Genomic DNA, 26,863 nt, shown 5'->3' on the forward strand with positions numbered 1-26,863 from the left:
GGATTATACCCCCTGTCAGTTTTTTTTTATATCTATGTCTCATTGGGAAGATTTACCTTTATTTCCTGTCCCATAGCCAAAACAGGAAGTGAGAGGAAATCCCTGCTAATTAAGAGAAGTCACCAGAACTAGTGTCTCAATTGGAAAATGTCCCCTCTCTTACTTTTCTGGGGACAACCCAAAAATTGGGATTTATTTTACTTTTACTTCAATGATAATGGTAAATAGCACAAATTAGAGAGCATGAATTTCCCTAACAGGTGCATAGACTGCACTAAAAACAGTGTTCTAATCCACATTCCCTCTATCCAAAACTCAAAAAAAGTTTTGCTTTTAGTTATACTTTAAATAAGAAATACATTTTTATGATTTAATGATAATTGAATCAGAAGTGCTCATCATGTCTAGTCATTACTAAAAAAAAAAACAATCCACTATGTTTACCATAATGATAAACTATAGTGTAACCTTTTAATAATTCAACTAAAAATCTGTGAAGATGTATTTCTATACTTTCAGTCTGTTGGTAATGTTAAAGTCGGTGTAAACATCTATTGTTTTTTTTCAAATAGGTAAATTACTAAACTCTGTTGTAAACCCAACACCTATTGTTGAATAAATCACAGCTAAACTGATTGTCATTAACACAAAATGGGTCACGTAGGCCTAAAAGGTCAAAATGTTCTGGGTTTGAGAGAACCTTAATCTCACTAAAGTCAATTGTAAAATTTCTGCAGAATTTGTTCAGACCTCTGGAGGGAAGAAGGTTCAGGAGGGGGGTGCCAACTTGTACCCTCCTTTCCTGTTTACGTATATGTGAGGGTTTGGTATATATTTTGGAATGATCAACACATAATTTTTTATGTTGAAGGATCTGGAATAGATTTTGGACTATCGTGTACACTTTTAATTATTATTCTAAAAATCAGTAAAGTTGCATAGCTATACTTCTCAGTCTGTTGGTAATAATAACATCTGTGTAAACATCTCTTTTTATTTTTTATATAGGAAAATTACCAAGCTCAGCTGTAAATCGAACATCTATTGTTGAAAAAAAAAATCACAACTAAACTGATTGACATTAACACAAGATGAGTCAAAGAGGAGAAAATTTGTATCCATGTTCTGAGTGCCAGAAGATATTTACTTCTAAGTCCAATCTCAATGTTCATCTGAGGATTCACACTGGAGAGAGGCCATATAAATGTTCAGAATGTGACAAGTCCTTCATAAGAAGTGATCTTCTTGCTCAACACCAGAGAATTCACACAGGAGAGAAACCATTTAAATGTTCAGAATGTGGAAAGTGCTTCTCACAATGTTCTACTCTTAATGCACATAAAAGATTTCACACAGGAGAGAAACCATTTAAATGTTCAGAATGTGGAAAGTGCTTCTCACATAATGCTCATCTTACTCAACACCAGAGGACTCACACAGGAGAGAAACCGTTTAAATGTTTGGAATGTGGCAAGTGCTTCTCACAAGTTTCTAATCTTACTAAACATCAGAGAATTCACACAGGAGAAAAACCATTTCAATGTTCAGAATGTGAAATGTGCTTCTCTGCAGGTTCTACACTTAGTATGCATAAGAAAATTCACACAGGAGAAAGACCATTCAAATGTTCAGAATGTGACAAGTGCTTCTCTAATAAGCAAAGTCTTGTTAGACACCAGATAATTCACACTGGAGAAAAACTATTTAAATGTTCAGAATGTGGCAAGTGCTTCTCAAAAGGTTCTCATCTTACTAGCCATCAGAGAATTCACACAGGAGAAAAACCCATTCAATGTTCAGAATGTGAAATGTGCTTCTCTGAAGGTTCTACACTTAGTATGCATAAGAGAATTCATACAGGAGAAAGACCATTCAAATGTTCAGAATGTGACATGTGCTTCAATGTGAAAAATAATCTTGTTAGACACCAGAGAATTCACACTGGAGAAAAAACATTTAAATACTCAGAATGTGGCAAGTGCTTCTCACAATGTTCTATTCTTAATGCACATAAAATGATTCACACAAGAGAGAAATCATTTAAATGATCAGATTGTAGAAAGTGCTTCTTACATAGTTCTAATGTTACTCTATACCAGAGGATTCACATGGGAGAAAAAGCCATTTAGATCTTCAAAATGTGACAAATTCTTCATACAAAGAGAACATCTTATTCAACACTAAAAAATTCCCAAGGGAGAGAAGCCATGTAAAAAATGTGACAAGGATTTTTCATAGAAGTCAAATAAATCTGTCGACACTGGAAAGAAGCCTTATTAAAAAAATGTGATATATTTTAAATGAAAATAATCTTTGATCCAACTTTAATACTTTACACAGAAAATAAGCCATATCCAAATCTGTAACAAATGTTTTTTGAAACGGAACTACCTGCAATTACATCAAAAGGTTTTTTTTTTTTGGGGGGGAGAGATATATAGAGCAAATTAGACTATAAGAAACAAGTACCAATCCATACAGGACTCATGTTAGGGACTCATAATTTCAAAGATATAATTGACTCCTTAATGCTGTATTAATTAAAAGCATATCATTCTAATGCACATGTGCAAGCATAAAACATTTTAACCACTTGACCGCCAGAAGATTTATTCCCCCCTTAAAGGGGATGTAAACCTTTATTTATTCCCGGTGAAGTGAAAAGCCTCAGAAGATACACAGAGATGAAACAAATCCTCCTAAACTACATAAGTTTTACTTGTATATCTGCTGTCATCAGCTTTCTACACTCTTGGGAAAGTGCAGATCATGTTAAAAATCATTCTTCCTCTTTCAGCAGCACATAGGGGTGGGTGGGGATACTGGGCTTACACCGTGTGAGAGCTGATTGGCGAAAAGGGACACCCCCTTTCACATAGGCAGAAGAACAAAGGAATATGCAGACCTGTGGTCTGAATAGACAAAATCCCTGTTAAACTCACTCTAACCTCCCCGACACAAAGTTTTAGCACATGCTAGCTGATTTCTATCATCCAATCCAAGCAAAAATGCTGTTTTTTATTTTCTTTGCATGTCCCCTCAGATGTTCAGCGACTGTACTTCCAAGTGCACTTGTAGTGCACAGTGGATTTGCCTTTAGTAAATCTACTCCTATGGAAAGTGCAGTCGCTGTAGATTTGAGGGGGGCATACAAGGAAAATAAAAAACAGCATTTTTGCTTGTACATGATTGGATGATAAAATCATCAGAGCTTCCCCTCATTTCAGATCTTCCCCTCAGATTTACAGCAACTGCACTTCCAAAGTGGATTTGCCTTTAGTAAATCAACCCCTTAGAGCTTTAGAGAGAGAGAGAGACATGTAAACACTACAGATATATGTACTTAGTTCAACTTTCATAAATGGGATTTACAACCACTTTAATGACCAGGCCATTTTTTATGATACGGCACTGCTTAATTATACTTGACAATTGTGCGGTCATGCAGCTCTGTACCCAAATAAAATTTGTCATTTTTTCCCCACAAATAGAGCTTTCTTTTGGTGGTATTTGATCACCACTGTCTTTTTTTAATTCTTTGTGCTATAAACAAAAAAAAAGAAAAAAAAACAAACAAAAAAAAACCAATATTTGTACGTTCTGCTATAAAACATATCCAAAAAAAAATAAAAATAACATTTCTTCGTAAGTTTAGACCAATATGTATTCTGCTACATATTTTTGGTAAAAAAATCCCAATAAGTGTATATCGATTGGTTTGCACAAAAGGTATAGCGTCTAATAACTTTGGGATATATATACCAAAATTCTCATTTTAAAATTTTTTTTACTAGTAATGCCGGTGATCAGCGTCTTATAGTGGGACTGCAATATTGCGGCGGACATTCTGACACTGACACTTTTGACACTTTTTGAGAAACAGTGACACTAATACAGTGATCAGCGTTAAATGTGTGCCTAGCCAGTGTTGTGGTATAAACTGTGTGCTGCTTTTACTAAGGGAAATGGTGGATTTTATTCCCTATTTTCCAGGGAAATAAAATCCATCATCCCCCCACTGCCAGGACAAAACTCTGCCTTGTTTACATTGACAGAGTTCTGTCCTGTGTGCCTTCCAGATGATTGGTGGGTGCCGGTGGTCATCCTTTGGCCCGCACCCGCTGATCGGCATCTGCTGTGTCTAATCACAGCAGAGCTGGGTCGTTGGCATGCACACCCCCTACCCAAAAGTGCTGGATCAAGTGCCTAGTATGGGATCCAGGAGCCGCCTTGCTGCCGTATATCTGTGTTATACGGTCAGAAAGTGGTTAATATTCCTTTGTTTACTTTATACACAGAATGTTAAGGATGAGATGAAAATAATTGGTTTTGCTTAATAAAGCTTAAGAGGTTGACTAAGATGCAAATATATAAAAAAAAAGATGTTTAAATTGTGTAGATGTACTCAAAATGTGTCTGAAAAATAAAAAGTGTATCTATACAAATCATTCTTGCCTTGGCTTCATCAATTTTTTTTTGACAACGCTCTTTATTAGAAATGATATGTTTAACATATGTTTAACAAAACATAGCCATTGGGGCATACCACGGCTAATAATTGCACATAACCATGTGCATAACAGAGTGCAACTCAGAACTTATCTTATAACTCTAACCACACATTGCTCAGATCCACCTCAGTTAGGAGTATGGCAAGGATTAACATTACCTGGAAGAAACATTCTCCCTCCTGTTCACCAAAACGTGATATTACAAGAATAACAGTTTTCAATTGCTATTACACTAGAATCCAAACTTGTACTACTGCCCATGCTTCTCAAGCATAGATCTCAGTTCACCATCAATCCAAGTAGATACTCAGGAAGCCGACTTAATCTAGCCTGTCAGTTCCTGATCATCTACCAAGGAATATGAGTTTGTCCACAGGTGCCAAACCTTGTCATATATTGGGACATTCTCGGGATAAATATGTTGCTTTGTAGAGGGATAGCACAGAATTCACTAATTGCTTCCAGGAGGACAAGGTTGGGGGCCTAGCTGACTTCCACTTGAGTTCCATTAACCTTCCTAGCATAAAATAGGAGAATACCCAGTAGAGTATGTGTCGCTCTAGCAAAAGCTAGCAAATCTACCAGTCCAAGGAGACAAATGCTGACTGTCAGGGAGGTATGGTGGTCAACCTATAGAGAAATTGTGTCACCTCTCACCAATAATCCTGAATCTGTGGACACTCCCAAAAGATATTCACAAAGCCTGAATGAGCACTAGAGCATCTCCAACAGCAAGTTGGCTTCATCAATTTAAATGTGAATAATAATTTTAGTATTAGATTAGCATAAAAAAATTCAATTTCGATCAATGTAATTTATCTTGAACTGAATATTTTAACTCTTCCCCACTATATTCCAAACTAAAGGGGAAATGTTGGTACGAGTTAAATTGTTAGTCACAATAGTGATATTTTAGTTACAAGTGGAGCCCCTATGTTATATCTCTTGGATGCTCTGGCAATGTTAGAGCCTCCCTAACCTTTGTGCGTTCCACCATTTTGTAGTTATATTCTCCATAATACAAAATAAACAAAAACAACAGTACGGAGAGTAGAATAATTTCTAACCCTAAACAATATACCTATAATCCTCAAATAAGGTCCAAGAAGAAATATGGGATGGGTAAATCTTCAAAAGGAAATATATACACCCCATTTTTATATAACGTCAATTCTGTTCTAATGTTTTAAATACCTCCTTTTATTGCATACATTGTAATAACATACTATATGGGTCAACCATAATAACACATTAGACAGGTAGACGCTCCTTCTTTATTAGTGCTGCACAAAGGCTGTGCTTTGCTGATCCTTTTATGTTTATAAAAGTTTATCTGGCAGGGATTATATCAGCGAGATTATAACAGTATGCTGTCTCTAATGATGTAAAAAACAAACTGGGCGACCCCGCCCCCCTCTGACAACACGGGGAAAGCGAAAGGGAAGTCCTGTGAATTCCCCGTGTGTCAGAGGAGGGCGGGGTCACCGGGTGGCCCCGCCCTCTGTAATATAAGAAATGTCAGAAGAAGCGAAGCCTCACACAGCTTAAGACTCCCACTGAGGTGGATCGTGCAGACGGAGCAGAGAAGAAGCCTGGAGGAAGATGCGGGACGAGAAGATATGTTGCTTTGTAGAGGGATACCACAGAATTCACTAATTGCTTCCAGGAGGACAAGGTGGGGGGGGCCTAGCAGACTTCCACTTGCGTTCCTTTAACCTTCCTAGCATAAAATAGGAGAATACCCAGTAGAGTATGGGTCACTCTAGCAAAAGCTAGCGAATCTACCAGTCCAAGGAGACAAATGCTGACTGTCAGGGGGATAGGTATGGTTGTCAACCTATAGAAAAATTGAGTCACCTCTTGCCAATAATCCTGAATCTGTGGACACTCCCAAAAGATATGCACAAAGCCTGAAGGAGCACTAGAGCATCTCCAACAGCAGGTTGGTTTCATCAATTTAAATGTGAATAATAATTTTAGTATTACCGGTAGATTAGCATAAAAAGATTGAATTTCGATCCATGTAATTTATCTTGGACTGAATATTTTAACTCTTCCCCACTATATTCCAAACTAAAGGAGAAATCTTGGTGTGAGTTAAATTGTTAGTCAAAATTAGGGATGGGCAGAACATGTGAACAGGCAAAAAATTTGTTCGAACATGCGAACACCGTTAAAGTCTATTGGACACAAACATGAAAAATCAAAAGTGATAATTTTAAAGGCTTATATGCATGGTATTGTCATAAAATGTGTTTGGGGACCCCGGTCCTTCCCCTGGGGACATGTATCAATGAAAAAAAAGTTTTAAAAAGTGACGGTTTTTTCGGGAGCGGTGATTTTAATAATGCTTAAAGTGAAACAATAAAAGTGTAATATTCCTTTAAATTTCGTACCTGGGGGGTGTCTATAGTATGCCTGTAAAGTGGCGCATGTTTCCCGTGTTTAGAACAGTCTGACAGCAAAATGACATTTCTAAACGAAAAAAAGTCATTTAAAACTACTCGCGGCTATAATGAATTGTCGGTCCAGCAATACACATAATAGTGCATTGATAAAAACGGCATGGGATTCCTCCACAGGGGAATCCCGAACCAAAATTTAAAAAAAAAAATGCGTGGGGATCCCCCCAAATTTCATACCAGGCCCTTCAGGTCTGGTATGGATATTAAGGGGAACCCGTGCCAAGATTTAAAAAAAAAATGGTGTAGGGCTCCCCCAAAAATCCATACCAGACCCTTATCCGAACACGCAACCTGGCAGGCCATAGGAAAAGTGGGGGAGAAGAGAGCGGCCCCCCTCCTGAACCGTATCAGGCCACATGCCCTAAACATTGGGAGGGTGCTTTGGTGTCGCCCCCCCAAAGCACCTTATCCCCATGTTGATGGGGAGAAGGGCCTAATCCCCACAACCCTTGCCCGATGGTTGTTGGGGTCTGCGGGCGGGGGGCTTATAGGAATCTGGAAGCCCCCTTTAACAAGGGGACCCCCAGATCCCGCCCCCCTGTTTGAAATGGTAACGGGTACATTGTACCCGTACTATTTCACAAAAAAAGTGTCAAAATTGCAAAAAAAAAACAACACACCCACCGGGGGGAAGTCCTTTATTAAAATATAAAATAAAAATCAAATGTCCCACGTAGTCCATACACCTCCACCGACGGAAGAAAAAAAAAGCCGCATCGACTTGTCTCCATGGGAGGCACCCACCATATGACGCATCCTTGCAGGTGAAAGCTCTTTTATAACTGAGGGCGGGGCCACACGTGATGTCACTGGGTGACCCGCCCCCCTCTGATGCATGGGGACATCCCTATGGCTTTCTCCGTAGCATCAGAGGGCGGGGCCACCCGGTCCGCCCCCCCTGACACACGGGGACATCCCTATGGCTTTCCCCGTAGCATCAGAGGGGGCGGGGCCAACCGGTCCACCCCCTCTGACACACGGGGACATCCCTATGGCTTTCCCCATAGCGTCAGAGGGGGCGGGGCACCCGGTCCGCCCCCTCTGATGCACAGGGACATCCCTATGGCTCTGCCCCCCTCTGACGCACGGGGACATCCCTATGGCTTTCCCCATAGGGATGTCCCTGTGCATCAGAGGGGGTGGACTAGGTGGCCCCGTCCCCTTCTGACGCTACGGGAAAAGCAATAGGGATGATCTCGTGCGTCAGAGGGGGCAGGGTCACCCAGCGACATCACATGTGGCCCCGCCCTCAGTTATAAAAGAGCTGTTACCTGCGAGGACGCGTCATATGGTGGGTGCCTCCCATGGAGACAAGTCGATGCGGCTTTTTTTTTTCCTTCCGTCGGCGGAGGTGTATGGACTACGTGGGACATTTTATTCTTTAATAAAGGACTTCCCCGGTGTGTGTTGTTTTTTTTGCAATTTTAACACTTTTTTTGTGAAATTAATGTACCCATTACCATTTCAAACAGGAGGGGCGTGATCTGGGGGTCCCCTTGTTAAAGGGGGCTTCCAGATTCTGATAAGCCCCCCGCCCACAGACCCCCACAACCACCGGGCAAGTGTTGTGGGGATTAGGCCCTTCTCCCCATCAACATAGGGACAAGGTGCTTTGGGGGGCTACCCCAAAGCATCCTCCCAATGTTGAGGGCATGTGGCCTAGTACGATTCAGGAGGGGGGGCGCTCTCTCATCCCCCCTCTTTCTGCGGCTTACCAGGTTGCATGCTCAGATAAGGGTCTGGTATGGACTTTTGGGGGGACCCCACGCCATTTTTAAAAAAAATTTGGGCGCGAATTTCCCCTTAAAATCCATACCAGACCTGAATGTATGAAATTTAAAGGAATATTACACTTTTATTGTTTCACTTTAAGCATTAATAAAATCACTGCTTTTTGCATTGATACATGTTCCCTGGGGCAGGACCCAGGTCCCCAAACACTTTTTATAAAAATAGCTTGCATATTAACCTTTAAAATTAGCACTTTTGATTTCTCCCATAGACTTTTAAAGGGTGTTCCGCTGCTTTCGAATTTGCCGCGAACACCCCAAATTGTTCGCTATTCGGCGAATGGGCAAACAGCCAATGTTCGAGTCGAACTCGTGTTCGACCCGAACAGACAGCCCATCCCTAGTCACAATAGTGATATTTTAGTTACAAGTGGAGCCCCTGTGTTATATTTCTTGGATGCTCTGGCAATGTTAGAGCCTCCCTAACCTTTGTGCGTTCCACCATTTTGTAGCTATATTCTCTATAATAAAAAATAAACAAAAACAACAGTACGGAGAGTAGAATACTCTCTAACCCTAAACAATATACATATAACCCTCAAATAAGGTCCAAGTAGAAATATGGGATGGGAAAATTATAAAATGGAAATATATACACCCCATTTTTATATAACGTCAATTTTCTTCTAATGTTTTAAATACCTCTTTTTATTGCATGCATTTTAATAACATACTATATGGGTCAACCATAAAAACACATTAGACAGGTAGACGCTCCTTCTTTGTTAGTGCTGCACAAAGGCTGTGCTTTGCTGATCCTTTTATGTTTATAGAAGTTTATCTGGCAGGGATTAGAACAGTGAGATTATAACAGTATTCTGTCTCTAATAATGTAAAATACAAACTGGGTAATTTGAAATTAAGTGATGCCTAAGCTACATCAATTGATTGAGTTTAGAAGCAGCAGTTTCTTCTCAAAGCGGAGTTCCACCCAAAAGTGGAACTTACGCTTTTCGGAATCCTCCCCCCTCCGGTGTCACATTTGGCACCTTTCAGGGGGGAGCAGATACCTATCTAACCCAGGTATTTGCTCCCACTTCCGGGTATAGATAGCCGCAGTATCTGCAGATATTTACGCCATGTCTGGCTCCTCCTCTGTCCCCCCGCTGTCTTATGGGAGACACACAGGTCCCGGATGACAGCAGGGACCAGTGGGATTGCGCAGCATGACTCGCGCATGCGCAGTAGGGAACCAGGCTGTGAAGCCGCAAGGCTTCACTTCCTGATTCCCTTACCGAAGATGGTGGCGCCTCCACCCGAGAGCCGAGGGACAGATCGGCTTCAGGTGCCGACATCGCGGGCGCCCTGGACAGGTAAGTGTCCTTATTTTAAAAGTCAGCAGCTGCAGTATTTGTAGCTGCTGACTTTTAAAAAAAATTAATTTCGGCGGAACTCCGCTTTAAAGTGTTACTAAACCCAGGAGCCTGCTTTCATAATATTTGGTCTCTCACAGTGCACAGGACATGGAAATGCAATAGTTTTAGTAACAAAAACTAGTTTTGTGACTTCTATCAGTTGCTAGTAAAGCTTGTGGGTGGAGTTTTCATACTGCACTGAGCTGTCCTATCAGGATCCTGAACCCCTGACAGTGCTGAATGGCCCTGTCCTGATCACATACACTCTCCCAAGAAAAATACCTCTCTAGCAATACACACCAAACTGAGCATGTGCAGCCTGACTCTAAAAGCTGTGTCTTATCCGGACATGTTCTGGAGTCAGTGGAAAAAGGGGAGGATCAGAGAAGACAGGATCAAACAGCCTTTTTACACAATGCAGAGGATTAACACTTAGTGAGAATAACAACCATGATTTACTGCATATACTGTACAGACTGATTTTACTGTTGTGGGTTTAGTAACACTTTAATGGCATGAAAGAGATACTTGTTAATGGCAAATAATACGACTAATTAAGCTTGGTACACACATATTAAATATCTGCCGGTACAGCAGGAATCAGCCAACTTTTTGTATGTGTGTACCTGTCTGTTCAACAGAAGCTCGTCTAATGGCTGGCTTCTGTCAAACAGTCTTGCTGGAAAACCAGCCAATGGCTGCAAGTGCTGATTAGTGTATTCTGGTGAGGGGGAGGCCTACCTATGAGAAAACAATAGCACAGTGGAAGAGAACCCTGAATCACACTTTGTTGTGTTGATGAAGGGTTCTGTGATACCCCTGTATATCCAGCTTTAGTTTTAATGGTGCAAGGCATTTTAATTTATGTGAAGTGTGAAATTTAATTATAGGCTTGCTTTTAAACAAAGTAATATCAGGTATCTGTAATTCTGAAATTTTGCAAGCCTAATTAAGCTTTTTGTCTTGACTGAACTACATTGGATGATATTTGAAGAACACAGAACATTAACAGTGGCCAATATAAATTAGAGATAGAAATATAGAAAGCCATACAGAAAACAGTGAATTAAATGTGGCAAAATATCTGGATTATTATGTCATCCAAGTGGCTGTGTCAAATAATAAATGTATCAGATATTTTATTGCTTAAAGATTGGTTTTTTTATAAAGTTTTTTGATCCACACTATTCTATTTACAGCACTTTTCCACCATTGAAGGTTGGGGAGAGGATGGATTAGATATTAAGAATTTGGATTACTATCAGGAAGATTTTGAATTTAAAAGTTTGTTCTTTGTGAGCACAACTTCATCACAAAGGGTTATTGAAGCTTCCACCAGTCTGTAATTTATAAATATTTTCAGCAAATTTTACCTGTAAATATTATTACACAAATGAATATATGCCAATTTATGCAGCACTTTATATATTATACATTTACATCAATCCATGCCCTCATAGAGCTTACCATGCAAGGTCCCTATCCCACACGTATACATACACGGACTAGCATACACAGTACTGCTGTGCATGCCTTACCAGCCAGGCTGCATGCTTGGACAAGGGTCTAGTATGATTTCTTTTTGTTCGGGGTACGTTCACTTTTTTTTAGTTTTGCTTGCTGACAACTTTGACCTCATGCATTCAATGACATCCCCTGGGATCCCCTGGTCACTTTGTTTACATCAAGAATCAGACTGGGGATCAGAACTGTAATTACCTGCAAATGGTTTTAAATGCTTTTCTTCTACTTAGATGTCGCTTTCTTTTTAAAACATAGTACAGGTGTGCCACTTTACAGGCAGGTTTGGGGCATCGATCAAACATGTTATTTAACCTCTTCCCACCCGCACTATAGCTAAAAGAGGGCTACAGTGTGGGTTGACTTTGTCGGGAGGGTGTCATATAATGTTCTCCCATGATCGCACTCTGTGATCGCTGTGTCCTTAAGACACAGCTGATCACAGATTGGGTATAGGGACAATCACAGCGTCCCTTTACCATATGATCAGTAGTGTCCAATCACAGCTGAACACGATGTAAACACAAGCCGGTTATCGGCATTCCTTTCCTCACGCTGACAGCATGGAAGTTTTCCTTTCTTCTTCCCCTTAATTGTCGGTGGTTCATTGTGGGAGAAATACAGGTGGAGAGATTGAAATGAGCAGAGTGGAGAGAGATACAACATCACGCTATTGCAGACTTGGAAACGGATCATCCACATGGGTTGGAGGAGATACTAACAGGCTGAGACGTTGGAGTCCACGGAGTAATAATAATCCAAATATTTAATTCTGTGCAATTGCTGGTTTATAATTTTACCAGCCACAACTGTTGGTGAGTCACTTTAGAACGTTTCTGATGTAAGGAGCACATTAGCCATCTGAATCTAAGAAATGTTGGATCACGCTTTTTCAGCCTTTTGATTGAGAACTGGGATTTGGGTTTTGGAACTTTTTGGACTTTTTTTGCACGGATGCACTTTGGGGGATATTAAGTGATTTTTTTTGTTTGTTTTTGTTTTAAGAAAATATTTCAATAATTAACCATATATAAAAAACTATTTATTTTTTTACAAATAATTATGGCACATATATGGTCTTGCACAGTTTAAAGATTAGGTGTATAAAAATTCAGTCATTTTTTTTTTAGTTTTATACACTTATTTTTATTTGTTTTCAACACATTGAATGTTGCGTTATCACGGACATTTATTCAGTGAATAAGCACTTGTACTTTATTTAGATTATTATATAAAGAATTTTTTAGTTTCACTAGATTTCACATTTTATTAATATTATTTAAGTTATTCCACATATAAGAGGCGGGGTAGATTGTTTTAGTGAAGGGCTGAGATTTTTGAACCATATAAAGTCCATCTTTTTTAGAATTAATACATATTTGGTACAAATTGTTAACACATTTGTAGATATTCCAGAGCTTTGCGCTGCAAATTTATTTATTGCAAGTGGTTAAAGGAACTGGACATATTTAGGGTTTTTTTTAAGCCTTAATTAAAGAGCTGCTACATGCTGAATGGCATTTTTGTTGCATTGGTACCCTTTGCCCAGTTCTCTATACCTATTGTTGTCAATCCCTTGCCTATTAGCCTTGAAAATGGCCAACACTCATTTGCAAAATTCATCCCCAACAGACATCAATAGGGTTCAGATTAATGTTCATAATTTCTTATATAAGATATATGGTAAATAAAATAAGTATGAGCATATCACTATAAATCCTGGGTATTTATTATTGTCAGAATTACTGATGATGAGGGCCCTGATCCATGAAGGGTGTTAAAATGTAAAGTGAAACCTGTGATGACTATATGAACAGTTATGATTTCTTTGTAATAACTTCTCTAACATGCTATAATTATTCATGTCCATATGTCACTAACATTATTTTTAAAGAATTTGTTATGACCAATGAAGTGTTTTGCTCATATATACCTGTTTGATTTGTGAGCAGCTTGGTCCAACAGGTCAAAAATTGCTGGATTTGAGAGATATTGGATTCCATTCACAAAATTAACTTGCATGAGATATTTAGGAGTCAGGACACTTTTTGCCTAAAAATTGCATGCGATCCTGAAACTGTCAATTGACTAGACCATTTTGCAGTATTTACAGAGAAACGCTGAAAAAGCTTGGTAAATACCACATGAAAAGGCGTTAAAATACTCCCAGAAGGAAAAAAATAATTAAATGCATGAGGAAATTAGGTAGCGGTCTAGGCATGTGGTATATGTGGAATGTGTACTTGCTTATAGGCTCCATTCACATCTGAGTGATGCTCTCGTGTCATTTTTTTTGCACTTTTTTCATGTGTGTTTTATAGAAATTGTGGTAAAATCGCACCGCATTTGGGTGGCATTCCAAATGAATGGCACCTAAATGTGTGTTGCATGATTTGCCGTGAGTTCAAAATGATTTGGAATCATGAGCAGAATCGTGTTGATTCTACCAGGGATTCCAAATCACCAAGTGTGAATGGGGCCTTCATTTTAAAGCTGTGTTATCTGAATGACTTATTAAGATATATTTATTTTTAAATTATATGAATGATGTATAGCTGCATAGTAGATGCAGGTTCAATTGTTTCACTATAAAACATTTACATGAAAAATCACATGTTTGATTACCATTTAATTATAAATAACAATGATTGTGTTTTATAATTAGGACAAGAATAGATATTGGATAGGAGTGGGATTTTAAAGGTGCTACATCAATTAGCCAGACATAACAGTTGAAATTCAATAACATTTATTACAAATCCATATTAAAAACCATTGTAAGTAAGGGCGTGGCCTGACCTGGCATGGTGATGGAAGCATAATCCCAGAGCTCCTGCCACCACAGGAATACCCTGACTAAAATTGGTGGATTTTTCACCTCAGACTACACACTCCTTGACATCCAGATCCCGCTCCCCCCGGGAACTAAACGGGGGTTTGAACCACAACATCCCGGAGATGTTCCGCTCCCACAGAGGGAACATGGCGTCTTCCCGCCACGGATCGACTCACACGCAGCCCCTGCCTTCACCGCAGACGGAACCAACACCATCTCTCCCGTCACATATCCAAACACGCAGGGACATAGTTACATAGTTACATAGTTAGTCAGGTTGAAAAAAGACACAAGTCCATCCAGTCCAACCATAAAAAAAAAAAAAAAAAAAAAAAAAAAAAAAAAAAGTACAATCCAATATACCCAATACTATACCCACAGTTGATCCAGAGGAAGGCAAAAAACCCCAGCAGAGCATGCTCCAATTTGCTACAGCAGGGGAAAAAATTCCTTCCTGATCCCAGAGAGGCAATCGGATTTTCCCTGGATCAACTTTACCTATAAATGTCAGTACCCAGTTATATTATGTACATTTAGGAAAGTATCCAGGCCTTTCTTAAAGCAATCTACTGAGCTGGCCAGAACCACCTCTGGAGGGAGTCTATTCCACATTTTCACAGCTCTTACTGTGAAGAAACCTTTCCGTATTTGGAGATGAAATCTCTTTTCCTCCAGTCGTAAAGAGTGCCCCCTTGTCCTCTGTGTTGACCGTAAAGTGAATAACTCAACACCAAGTTCACTATATGGACCCCTTATATATTTAAACATGTTGATCATATCCCCCCTTATTCTCCTCTTCTCAAGAGTGAACAAATTCAGTTCCTCTAATCTTTCCTCATAGCTGAGCTCCCCCATGCCTCTTATCAGTTTGGTTGCCCTTCTCTGCACTTTCTCCAGTTCCCCGATATCCTTTTTGTGAACTGGTGTCCAAAACTGAACTGCATATTACTAATGATTTGAACAGGGGCAAAATGATATCTCTCTCTCTGGAGTCCATACCTCTCTTAATACAAGAAAGAACTTTGCTCGCTTTGGAAACCGCAGCTTGGCATTGCATGCTATTATTGAGCTTATGATCTACCAAAACCCCCAGATCCTTCTCCACTACAGATTCCCCCAGTTGTACTCCCCCTAGCATGTATGATGCATGCATATTCTTAGCCCCCAAGTGCATAACTTTACATTTCTCAACATTAAACCTCATCTGCCACATAGTCGCCCAATTAGACAGAGCATTGAGGTCAGCTTGTAAATTGGAGACATCCTGTAAGGACGTTATTCCACTGCATAGCTTGGTGTCATCTGCAAAGACAGAAATATTACTTTTGATCCCAGATCCAATATCATTTATAAAGATATTAAAGAGTAAGGGTCCCAGCACTGAACCTTGGGGTACACCACTGATAACCTTAGACCATTCAGAGTAAGAATCATTAACCACTACTCTCTGAATTCTGTCTTTTAGCCAGTTTTCTATCCATTTACAAACTGATATTTCCAAGCCTGTAGACTTTACCTTACACATGAGCCGTGTGTGCGGAACTGTATCAAACGCTTTTGCAAAATCCAAATAAACCACGTCCACAGCCACCCCTCTGTCCAAGGTTTTACTTACCTCTTCATAAAAAGAAATCAGGTTTGTCTGACAACTTCTGTCTTTCATGAACCCATGCTGTCTGTTGCTTAAAATGTTTTTTTCCAGCAAGAACTCGTCTATGTGGTCTTTTATTAAACGCTCCAGTATCTTCCCGACTATAGAAGTTAAACTAACAGGTCTATAGTTACTTGGTAAAGACTTTGATCCCTTTTTAAATATAGGCACCACGTTCGCCCTGCGCCAATCCAGCGGTACTATTCCCGTCATTAATGAGTCCCTAAAAATTAGATACAATGGCTTTGAAATTACAGAGCTCAATTCTTTTAGGATCCGTGGGTGGATGCCATCAGGTCCAGGTGCTTTATCCACCTTTATTCTGTCTAAATATTTCTGGACCATATCCCTTTTGAGCCATTGTGGATCATTGGGGGCTGTGTCAATACCACCCCCCTTATGGACATGAGCTTCCCCATGCTCTTTTGTATATACAGAGCTGAAGAAAGTATTTAATAAATTAGCCTTCTCCTTGTCCCCAGTCACCCACTCTAGATTATTTTGTAAAGGGCCTACATGCTCAGACCTGACCTTTTTACTATTAATATATTTGAAGAATTTTTTGGGGTTTGTCCTACTATTTTTTGCGATCTCTCGTTCATTTTGAATTTTTGCACCCTTGATTTCCTTTTTACATATTCTGTTAAATTCTTTGTAGCATTTAAATGACACTAGTGTTCCTTCATTTTTATATTTTTTAAAAGCTCTTTTCTTATTGTTTATAGCTTTTCTAACTTTGACCGTGAGCCACATAGGTTTTCTTTTTAGCCTTTTAAACTTATTGCCCATGGGAATATACTTTGCAGTGAGGTCCCAAACAGTCTTTTTGAAGAATTCCCATTTCTGTTCTATGTTTATCGCTGCCAATATTCCCTCCCAGTCTAAGTCCTCGAGAGCAGCCCTCATCCTTGGAAAATTTGCTCTCTTGAAGTTAAGTGTTTTTATCTTTCCCTTATGTATTTCTTGTTTACAGCTAACATCAAATGAAATCATGTTATGGTCACTGCTACCCAGGTGTTCCTTTATCTGCACATTAGTAATAAGCTCTGCATGGTTTGAGATTACCAGGTCCAACAGAGCTTCATTCCTAGTTGGGGACGGCATTGAACTTTCCCCACAACCTCATCTAAGTATGCATGACTTGCGGACGATTGCGGACGATATAAAGGATACCCTCTCCGCCGCTATCTCCGAGCTCAGACTGGATATACGCACCTTAAATGACAGAGTCCTCAACGTAGAAAAAGCCGCGGACCGCCATGAGACGATTCTAAGCAAAGCCACCACCCATATTGACTCACACACGCTGCAGATGAGCGACATGCAGCGCCATTTGAAAGACCTCGATAACAGAGGCTGGCGCCATAACCTCAGGATCAGAGGCCTGCCGGAAACGATCGAGGGAGACCGTATGCCCCCTGCTGTGGTCAGCCTTTTCAATAGCCTCCTCAACAAACAGACCGCTTCAAACACCTGTTGCCATGGAAATAATCCACCGGGCTCTGCGACCCAAAGGAAGAGAGACAGACCCGCCACGAGACATCATTTGCTGCATTGTCGATTACAAAATTAAAGAAGAGATACTCAGACAAGCGAGGGGCAGAACATTCTTCATGAACGGCATAATATACAGATATACCAGGATCTTTCCTGGAATCACTCTACAGCACCGACGGGACCTGAAACCCCTGATGGGCACCCTCCGCTTGAAAGGCATTCAGTACGAATGGAAATTTCCATTTTGCCTTTCAGCTTCCACTCAGGGCCGCACGGCCCTTCTGAAAGTGGCAGAAGACCTACCGTACTTCTGCGGGGCCATGGGTATACCTTTAATGGATGTGCCTAATTGGTACGCAGAGTTCCGCCGCACAGTTGCTAGGAAAACCACCCCACAGGAGGAACCCATGGAGGCACAAGACACAAGGTACCGCAGGAGAAGATCCCCTTCGGTCCTCAGGCATCTTCCCGGCTCTCGTCCTGGGTACCCGGATATCAGCCCCACTGAATCCCCAAGGTCGAGGAGAGCTCGCAGGGATCGCTAACCCTTCTCAGGTATATTAAGATTATAAGATCTCAGTTCCAGTTTGCCATGTCTGGCTTTATTTTGTTCTTTACAGTTACTTGACTTAGTTTTTTTTTTTACACTGTTCATCTGGCCTGCTGAACTTTTGTTGCGGAACAAGCTAATGGACCTCAATACCCCCCACACACAACTCAAGTGATATCTTTGGCGCGGACTGTACACACTCGTCATGGCAGCATTCCTCACCGTCCATACTCTTATCTGCCCGGCAACATCCCTAAGCGGCTGAAACTACAAGACCCACAACGCACCGCGACACAGAGACCGCCCCCTCCAGTGCATTCTGCCCGCTCTGCCTTGTTTAATCCAGCGAGACTTATACAATTTACCGCGCTTCTTGCTCTGATGGACTCCGGCTACCATGCCCCGCACGAGATATGGATTTCCTCCCACAGAGTGCTAGCACCGCCCTCCAAAACAGATCCACGTCTTTGGACTTCGTCCGATTATAGGGCATGGAACTCCACAAGCCGGATCAAAGAACGCGGCTCATCACAGCTCGCCAGAACCGGACTCGAACTCTTCCTCCTTTTCAGACTCTAACCCGTCTAGCACAGACTTCTAATCCAACATCCACCTGTCAACTACCAGCGCCTACTGTCTCTACTCGCTGCTACATCCCGCTATGGAAGAGAGGAGAAGGGTCCTGGATCCTGACCCTACACGACTGCCACTGCATCAGCCCGCAAGTATAGTTGTGCTGCAACACTCCCACTAGGGGACAGATACCGCATGTACTGACATTTAGCTACCTTACAGTAAACTATCTACTTTAAGGCACCCCGTTTGCCTACAAACTTTGGTTAGGTCCTCATAAAGTCCATAGTTCATTTCTTGTTTTTTTTTTTTTTTGGTTCTGTTTAATAGGTTTTGTGGTTCAATGCTTTTTTTGACCTGGTTCCTTCACTCAGCCTGGATGCCCACAGCCATTTGATACCCCCCCGATTAAGAGGAGCCGGCCGTGTCATCTGCGACCTTACATGACATGTAATGAGACTGAGTGTGGGTCTCAGCACCTCGATTAAGCATGTTTTCATAACGGCTTCCTCATTGCTATGACTAGTCCACGCTTCGTTCCCACATAGCATTACATTGTTGCATGTGTTGATTACTTACACAAACCTGTTATAGTAGCTATTCGCTTATTCCTCCTTCATTGTACTCCATCACCCTGTGGCGGTGGACTATCATGTATCCATAGTCATCCTTCACTGCTTTGGTTCTAGCCAACAACCAAACAGTCGCGTTGCCGGGTGCAGTCACCCCTTGACAGGTGGTCACATTGTGCACGCATCGTACCCTACCAATCCAGTGTAAATATAGAGGTTGGGGGACAAACCCCTCCTCACCTCATTGGTTGCCCCAGGTGTCCCTTTCGCTTCCCCCCAACGAACCTCAAAAGTAACAGCATATCAACTCCTTCCTCTGTCCCTCCCATCCTCTCTCTCTCTAAACCCATGGCTGATGCCGCGGAATCTCGAAATACCCTACGTGATACACGCCTACACTCACAGACACTTAAACTTCACTCGATCAACATACAGGGCCTGAATACCCCCCGAAACAAGGTTGAAACTCCTATACTCCTTGCAATGATCAAAAACACACATAGCCCGGGGGCGTGGCCTGATGCTACATGGAGTAGGAAGCCTGTCGAGGAGCTCCAGACATTGATCCTGCAATCCATAGCATCCTGAGCTCCACGGACGAAATTTATACACCTTACTTACCTTACCTATCGCCCAGGACTCTGGCCAACATGCCCCCGCAAAAATCCCAGAAATCTACTGCAGCTAAATTGGCACAATACCGCCGACAAACCGGCGAGGACCTGGAGGAAGATGGCTGCGTGACACAGTCCGGGGAGGAGAGACCGGCGGGAGATACAGATAAACTTTTGGAAGCAATTACATTCTGTTGTACATCGCTGACAGCTCAAATAGAAGAAGTGAAGGTGGATATCTCCCTGATCAGACAGGATTTGCACAAACTGCGAGATCGAGTCAGAGCAACAGAGACTCGTATCAGCGATGTAGAAGATATCATCCCGCCATTACAGGCTGATTCAGGCCGCATGCAACAACAAATTCAACAGCTTTTCACCAAGCAGGATGAGATGGAGAATAGGCTTAGAAGATGCAATCTGCGGCTGATCGGCCTGCCTGGGGGGCTGAAGGTAGGGATCCCACCAGTTTCCTGGAACAGCTATTAACTACAACTTATGGGAGAGAGGCCTTCTCCCCTATGCTGGCAGTAGAAAGAGCTCATCGCATGCCGGCCAGGCTGCCTCCTCAGGGAGCACCTCCCCCCGCACATTTATAGCCAAACTGCTAAATTTCAAGGACAGGGACGCTGCACTAAGATTGGCCAGAGAAAAGGGTAATATTCCCTTCGGTAACGTCAAGGTCGCCATTTTCCCGGACTTTTCGGCGGAAGTCCAGCGCCGCCGTCAGGGATTCATGGAAGCAAAACGCAAACTAAGAGATAATCATCTCAAGTACGCCATGTTATTTCCCGCCAGGCTACGAGTGGAACATGACGGAAAAGCCTCCTTCTTTGAAGATCCGGGAGAATTGATTGCATGGCTGGAACGCCGCAATACCACAGCAAAGACTGACTGACCTTACCGTGAGTACAATATGTAATCACCTTCCTAACCTGTAAGGTGTCCTGCACTGGGCTGCATACAATGACATGCTTTCTGTAGACCTAATACCCCTTTTCTCACCTCTTTGTGGGTTCCACGGCTAGAGGGACTAGTTCACTACTTAGCTACCCCTTATTTTGGAACTTTATAGTCGCTTTACCCTAACGGTTTGAGTCACATCACCCCTCAGATTGCAACGAGTCTTATCCATGTCAATAGCCGTGAGCAAACGTTAATTACCGAGGATTCTAGACTTTACATAATCCCAGGGTTTGTGGGATCATCACCTATCCTATTCGCCACGTTGGCGGCTGGAGTCTCAATTTTTTTCAAAAAACAGTCCTACTATCTGCATGTAAGTTGCAGCGAATTTTTGCCCCACGCATCATTAAGGAAACCAGTCATCGTGCAAGGGATCCGACAACTAACACCTATGTGAGCTTATATGTGTGCGCCTGGAACAGTACTTATTTACCCCGTACATGCCGACCCTCTTGGGAAACACTCTGTTATGTTCCAGGAACTATATGGATTTCCATGCTTTCTATCCCACGTAGGATGAAGCAAGCTGTTTTTTTCTGGAACTCAATCAAAGTTTTGTTTTGGGATTGTGCCCACACCAGTTTGGGACAGTGCAGTGCGGGGTGGGGGGAATGTTCACATGGTTCACGTTTAAACCATATAATACATTTTGGAAGCAAGGTCCAAATCAATGCCCATCTGGGAGTAAGTTGGCTGATGTTAAAATCATCTTTTATTGGATAGCATTGTCTATAATTCAGGAAGTTGCATGGAATATGATGTCAGTAAAGTGTATACTTGATATTTCTGGGTTATATTTAACTAATATGGCATCTTTGAAGTTCCTTACCTGGAACGTAAGAGGTCTGCGTGAGCCCATTAAACGCTCCGCAGCCTTCACGTTCTTTAAGAAACAAAGGGCGGACATCATGACGCTGGTTGAAACACATGTGGAGGGCAGACTACAGATGGCCCTCAGACGTCCTTGGGTGGGATGGTCATTTCATTCAACACACACATCTCACTCTAGAGGGGTATCTATTCTTGTGGCAAAATCAGTACAATTTGAGCTTGGGGAAATAAGCACAGACTCACAAGGCAGATATGTATTTATATCCTCCAAATTGTTTGGAGAACCCTTTCTTCTTATGGCCTTTTATATCCCACCTCTGTTCTCCATCAATATAATTCTTGAGGGTCTCGCATTTATGGCCAGATACCCTACAGTCCCAGCAGTGTGGATGGGGGACTTCAACACCACCATGAATGATACCCTAGATAGACTTAGACCTTTGTCAATAAATGCAGGGAAGATTGGGGATAACAGGTTGTATAAACTCACTTCATCTATTCATCTAATTGATACTTGGAGACACAGATTCCCACATACACACGCTTACTCATGCTTTTCCTCCACTCACAATTCAATGTCCCGCATTGACTATATTCCTATATCCCAACAACTTCTACCCAGACTTTTGACAGTGTCCTTTGGACCTAGATTGTTATCAGATCATAGCCCATACATGATGACAATTTCTGTGCCCCCTAACAGACCACCACGAAATTGGTGCCTAAACCCATTTTGGCTAACCCTACTACCAGAAGATGAGTCTCTCATGAGAGAATGGACTCAGTTTTTTAAGGATAATGTTCATTCTGCCTCTATGCTGGCTATATGGGATGCGTTCAAACTTCCTGTCCGTATGACCCTAACGTCACACATTAATAGGATCAAAAATGATTCTGTGGAAGCAATTGAGAAAGCTGTGAGGGAACTACACTCGTCAGAGCAGACATACATAACCGACCCCTCTGTAACGAACGCTAATGCACTAAAACTCCAGATGAGAATGGTGTCTCAGATGCAGTATGGAAAAGCCAAACAGAAATTGTTTTTTACTAGACAGGGATGGTTCAAGCATTGGGAAAAGGGCTGGTAAGCTTCTTGCATACCTGGCTCAAAACGAAAATAAACCTCCTATTGTTATATCCCTGCATGATCAGGGTGGACCACCAATCACAGACCCATCTGCTGTTGCCTCAAAATTCCGAGACTTTTTCAAAGATCTTTATTCATCAACAGTCTCTGAGGATACGGCACCTATGGATCACTTCTTTGATAACATCTCACTACCCCATCTCTTGAAGTCCCAAGTAGAACTCCTTGAGGCACCCCTCAAAGTTGAGGAAATAGCCATTGCTATTGCAGAATTTGCCAGATCCAAATCCCCAGGCTCGGACGGTTTGCCTATAGAATTTTACTCCCATTTCTCTGAGACACACACCTAAATTACTTGCCCTCTATAATTCTATGTTTGAACATTTAACAGTACCTCAGTCTATGCAAGAAGCCACGATAGTCCTCATACCCAAGCCCGGCAAAGACCCTGGTTACCCAGAGTCTTTTCGTCCCATCTCTCTACTACAGGTAGACGTTAAAATACTGGCCAAAGTACTCTCCAAACGTTTAAATCAAGTAATACTATCCCTAATTCACACAGATCAAGCAGGGTTTATGCCAGGCCGCAACACCTCCTTTAATCTCAGGAGACTATTTATCAACCTTCAAGCTATACATGAAAATGTAGGGACAAGAGTAATAGTAAAACTAGACACAGCCAAGGCGTTTGACTCGGTAGAGTGGAAATACCTTTGGCGATGCATGAATGGATACGGTTTTGGACCAAAATTTACCAGATGGGTTCAACTATTGTACCAACAACCCAAGGCTAGAGTGGTGGCGAATGGGTGCCCGTCTCAGGAGTTTGACCTCAGTAGAGGCACGAGACAGGGCTGCCCTCTTTCCCCACTGTTGTACGCTTTAGCCTCAGAACCCCTCGCCGTGTCCATTCGTGCAGACCCTGAGATCAAAGGACTAACGCTTGGGCCACTAACAGAAAAAATCAGTCTCTATGTGGACGATACTCTGCTCTACCTGGCAGATTCCGGGCCCTCTCTACACAAAGCTCTCCAATTGATAGAACACTTTGGAACCTTTTCTGGTTTAAAGATTAACTGGGGGAAATCTCAAATACTACCAGTCGATAGCTTTCCACCTTCAAAATCCCAAACTCAATTGCCACTTGAGAGAGTAGATATGATAAAATACCTAGGTATATATATATCTAAAACCCCAGCTGACTACATTGCCCTGAATATCGAACCATTATATTCACTAATTAAGACAAAAATACAAATTTGGACCAAACTACCTCTAGGGGTATGGGGCCGTATTAATCTGATAAAAATGGTTCTGCTGCCCAAAATATTATATGTTCTTTGGCATACACCAGTATACCTACCCCTAAAATACTTTAAATCCCTCGAAGCTCTACTCAAACCTTTTGTATGGGGGAAAACCAGACGCAAAATTTCATGGCAAGCACTAAAAAACTCTAGTGACATGGGTGGAACGGCATTACCAGATCTTAATCACTATTACATTGCATCCCAACTGTCCCAACTCTTTCACATTGATAAGACTGATAAAGAACGCTTCCTAGCCCTCTAATGCCCCCGTTGGGCTCAACACACAGGAGACCCAATAACAGCATTATCAGTGGGCACAGGGAACACACAGGGAACAGAATATAGACTATCCTTACTCTATCAGTATAGAAGAATTTGGGACCTAGCATCTGCTAAGTTATATATACCCTCAAACAATGACTACACCCATTTTGGCACAATAACAAACTGCAAGAATTTTACAACATTCAGAACTCGGAGATGTGGGCTACGAGAGGAATATACTACTTACACCATCTGATAACAGATGGAAAGCTGAAGACATTTGACATACTTAAAGGGGAGTTTGCACTTCCTAACCATATGTTCTTTCGCTTTCTTCAAGTCAGACATGCAACTCAGACGCAGTTCCACAATTCTATTCCACAACCCACTCTCAATCCTATTATAGCTATCATTAAAAGTACTGACCCAAAAAAGCTTATCTCTTGTTTTTACAATATGCTTTCCACCCCAATATCTGCAAAACTGGCATATACACTAAAACCACGATGGGAAAGAGAGGTCGGGCCACTGGAAGATGAGGAATGGGAGGAGGCATTGGAGACATGTAAAATGGTATCCCCTAAGCTCTCAGACAGGCTTTCCCAGATATATATAATTCACCGAGCTTACCTTACCCCTGTCAGGGTTGCGAGATACAAACAGAATCACCCCACTACATGCCCGATGTGTGGCAATGAAACTGGCACGTTTTCCACCTTATATGGTCTTGTCTCAAAATACAAGAATATTGGAAACAAATAGTCACCTTTCTTTATGATATCATGGGGTCTCCACTAACCCTCGACCCGAAACAGTGTCTTTTAGGGATATTTCCTAATGTGTTGGATAAATTTACGCAAATATTCCTTCAAGAAACACTATTCTCAGCTAGAAAACTGATTGCTAGGAAATGAATGAGACCCGAACCTCCCAATCTGACAGATTGGAAAAGAGATATAAACACGACCCTTCAATATAAAAAATTCCTTTATATTCATAGAGGTTGTCCAAATAAATACAGTAAAATATGGGACAAATGGATACAGGAACCCACAACTTGCACATAAACAATATGCAACCAGTAATAATGCAAATGTGTACCGTAAAATGGTGCTGATAACACTCTTATTTAAATTACTTTATACTGCCACATATGTGCCTTCCGTATATATGACACTCTGATATATGTACTGTAGCTCTATTACTAGTAATACTCTCTAAATGTTTACAAGTATGTGACAGACTACTTCATACATGTAATGTTTGACCTTGCCAAATAAAAACTTTTGAAAAATTAAAACACACATAGCCCTTATACAGGAGACACACTTTAGATCGGATACTATCCCTAAACTACAGAATTACTTTCCCATGGTTTACCATACCTCCAACGCAGGGGCCAAATCCAAAGGTGTTTCCATCTTACTTTCCAAACATTGCCCCTTTCGGGTCACTGAAGTCAAAAGAGATCCACAGGGCAGATTCCTGTTCCTCAAGGGCAATCTACACCATAGGCCCGTTACCATAGCTAATATATATGCCCCCAATTCTCACCAAGTTGCATTCTTTCGAACCACCCTCCAACAACTCATAAGCTTCCAATCTGGGACTTTGATAGTCGAAGATGACTTCAACGTAGCACTGAACCCCTCTCTGGACACCTCAGGATACTTGGCGTACGCTCCATCCCACTGTGAAGGATTTTACCTTCTTCTCCGCCCCACACAACAAATATTCTAGGATCGACTACTTCTTTCTTTCACAAAATGATCTGTCCCACCTCACGAAAGCCACAATCGATCCCATGGTGCTCTCGAACCACAACCCCATTTCCATGACAATAACCTTTCCAATGACTCAATCCAGATCCAATATCTGGAGGCTTGATAACTCCCTCTTGACTGACCCTGCTAACGTACAACAGATAACCACAAGCCTCTCACACTATTTCACGGAAAATGCGTTGGAAGACATCTCTCCCACCACCACATGGGCCGCACATAAATGTGTCATACGAGGGGAACTCATCTGGCACTTGCACCGCCCCGATAAAGATTGGATCACACTGGAGGACTCATTTGCAAGTACACCACTGTCCAACCTACCATGGATTAATCAAAAATCCGCCTCTAAAACATACATGTCTCATCCACTTATCAGAGCTACATTGCAAATCTTTAGAGTAGCATGCAAGTCTCTAGCACTTACACCCTCCCCGGGACCTATGACCCCACTGGACCATAACCCAGATTTCCCTCTAGGCCTAGTATTGAAAGACCAGACCAACCACTTACACAACTCACACGCCCGGGCACAACTCTTCTTTCACAATGGTGAACTACTATCCCACCAATCCGTGTCCGCTAAATTTCCGGAATATAACATTCCCTTTTACACATACCTACATGCTGGAGATGCAACTCAACCAAAGGCACCCTCATACACATATGGTTGGAATGCCCCCTCA

At 41.7% G+C, this 26,863-nt stretch overlaps 1 pseudogene; it reads left to right on the top strand.

The window, feature by feature from the left end:
- LOC141134056 (uncharacterized) overlaps nt 1-26,863 on the top strand; it is a 91,214-nt pseudogene that overhangs the window by 34,889 nt on the left and 29,462 nt on the right.

Source organism: Aquarana catesbeiana, linkage group LG03 (assembly GCF_042186555.1).
Source record: "Aquarana catesbeiana isolate 2022-GZ linkage group LG03, ASM4218655v1, whole genome shotgun sequence".
In the NCBI taxonomy this organism is placed as follows: Eukaryota; Metazoa; Chordata; class Amphibia; order Anura; family Ranidae; genus Aquarana; species Aquarana catesbeiana.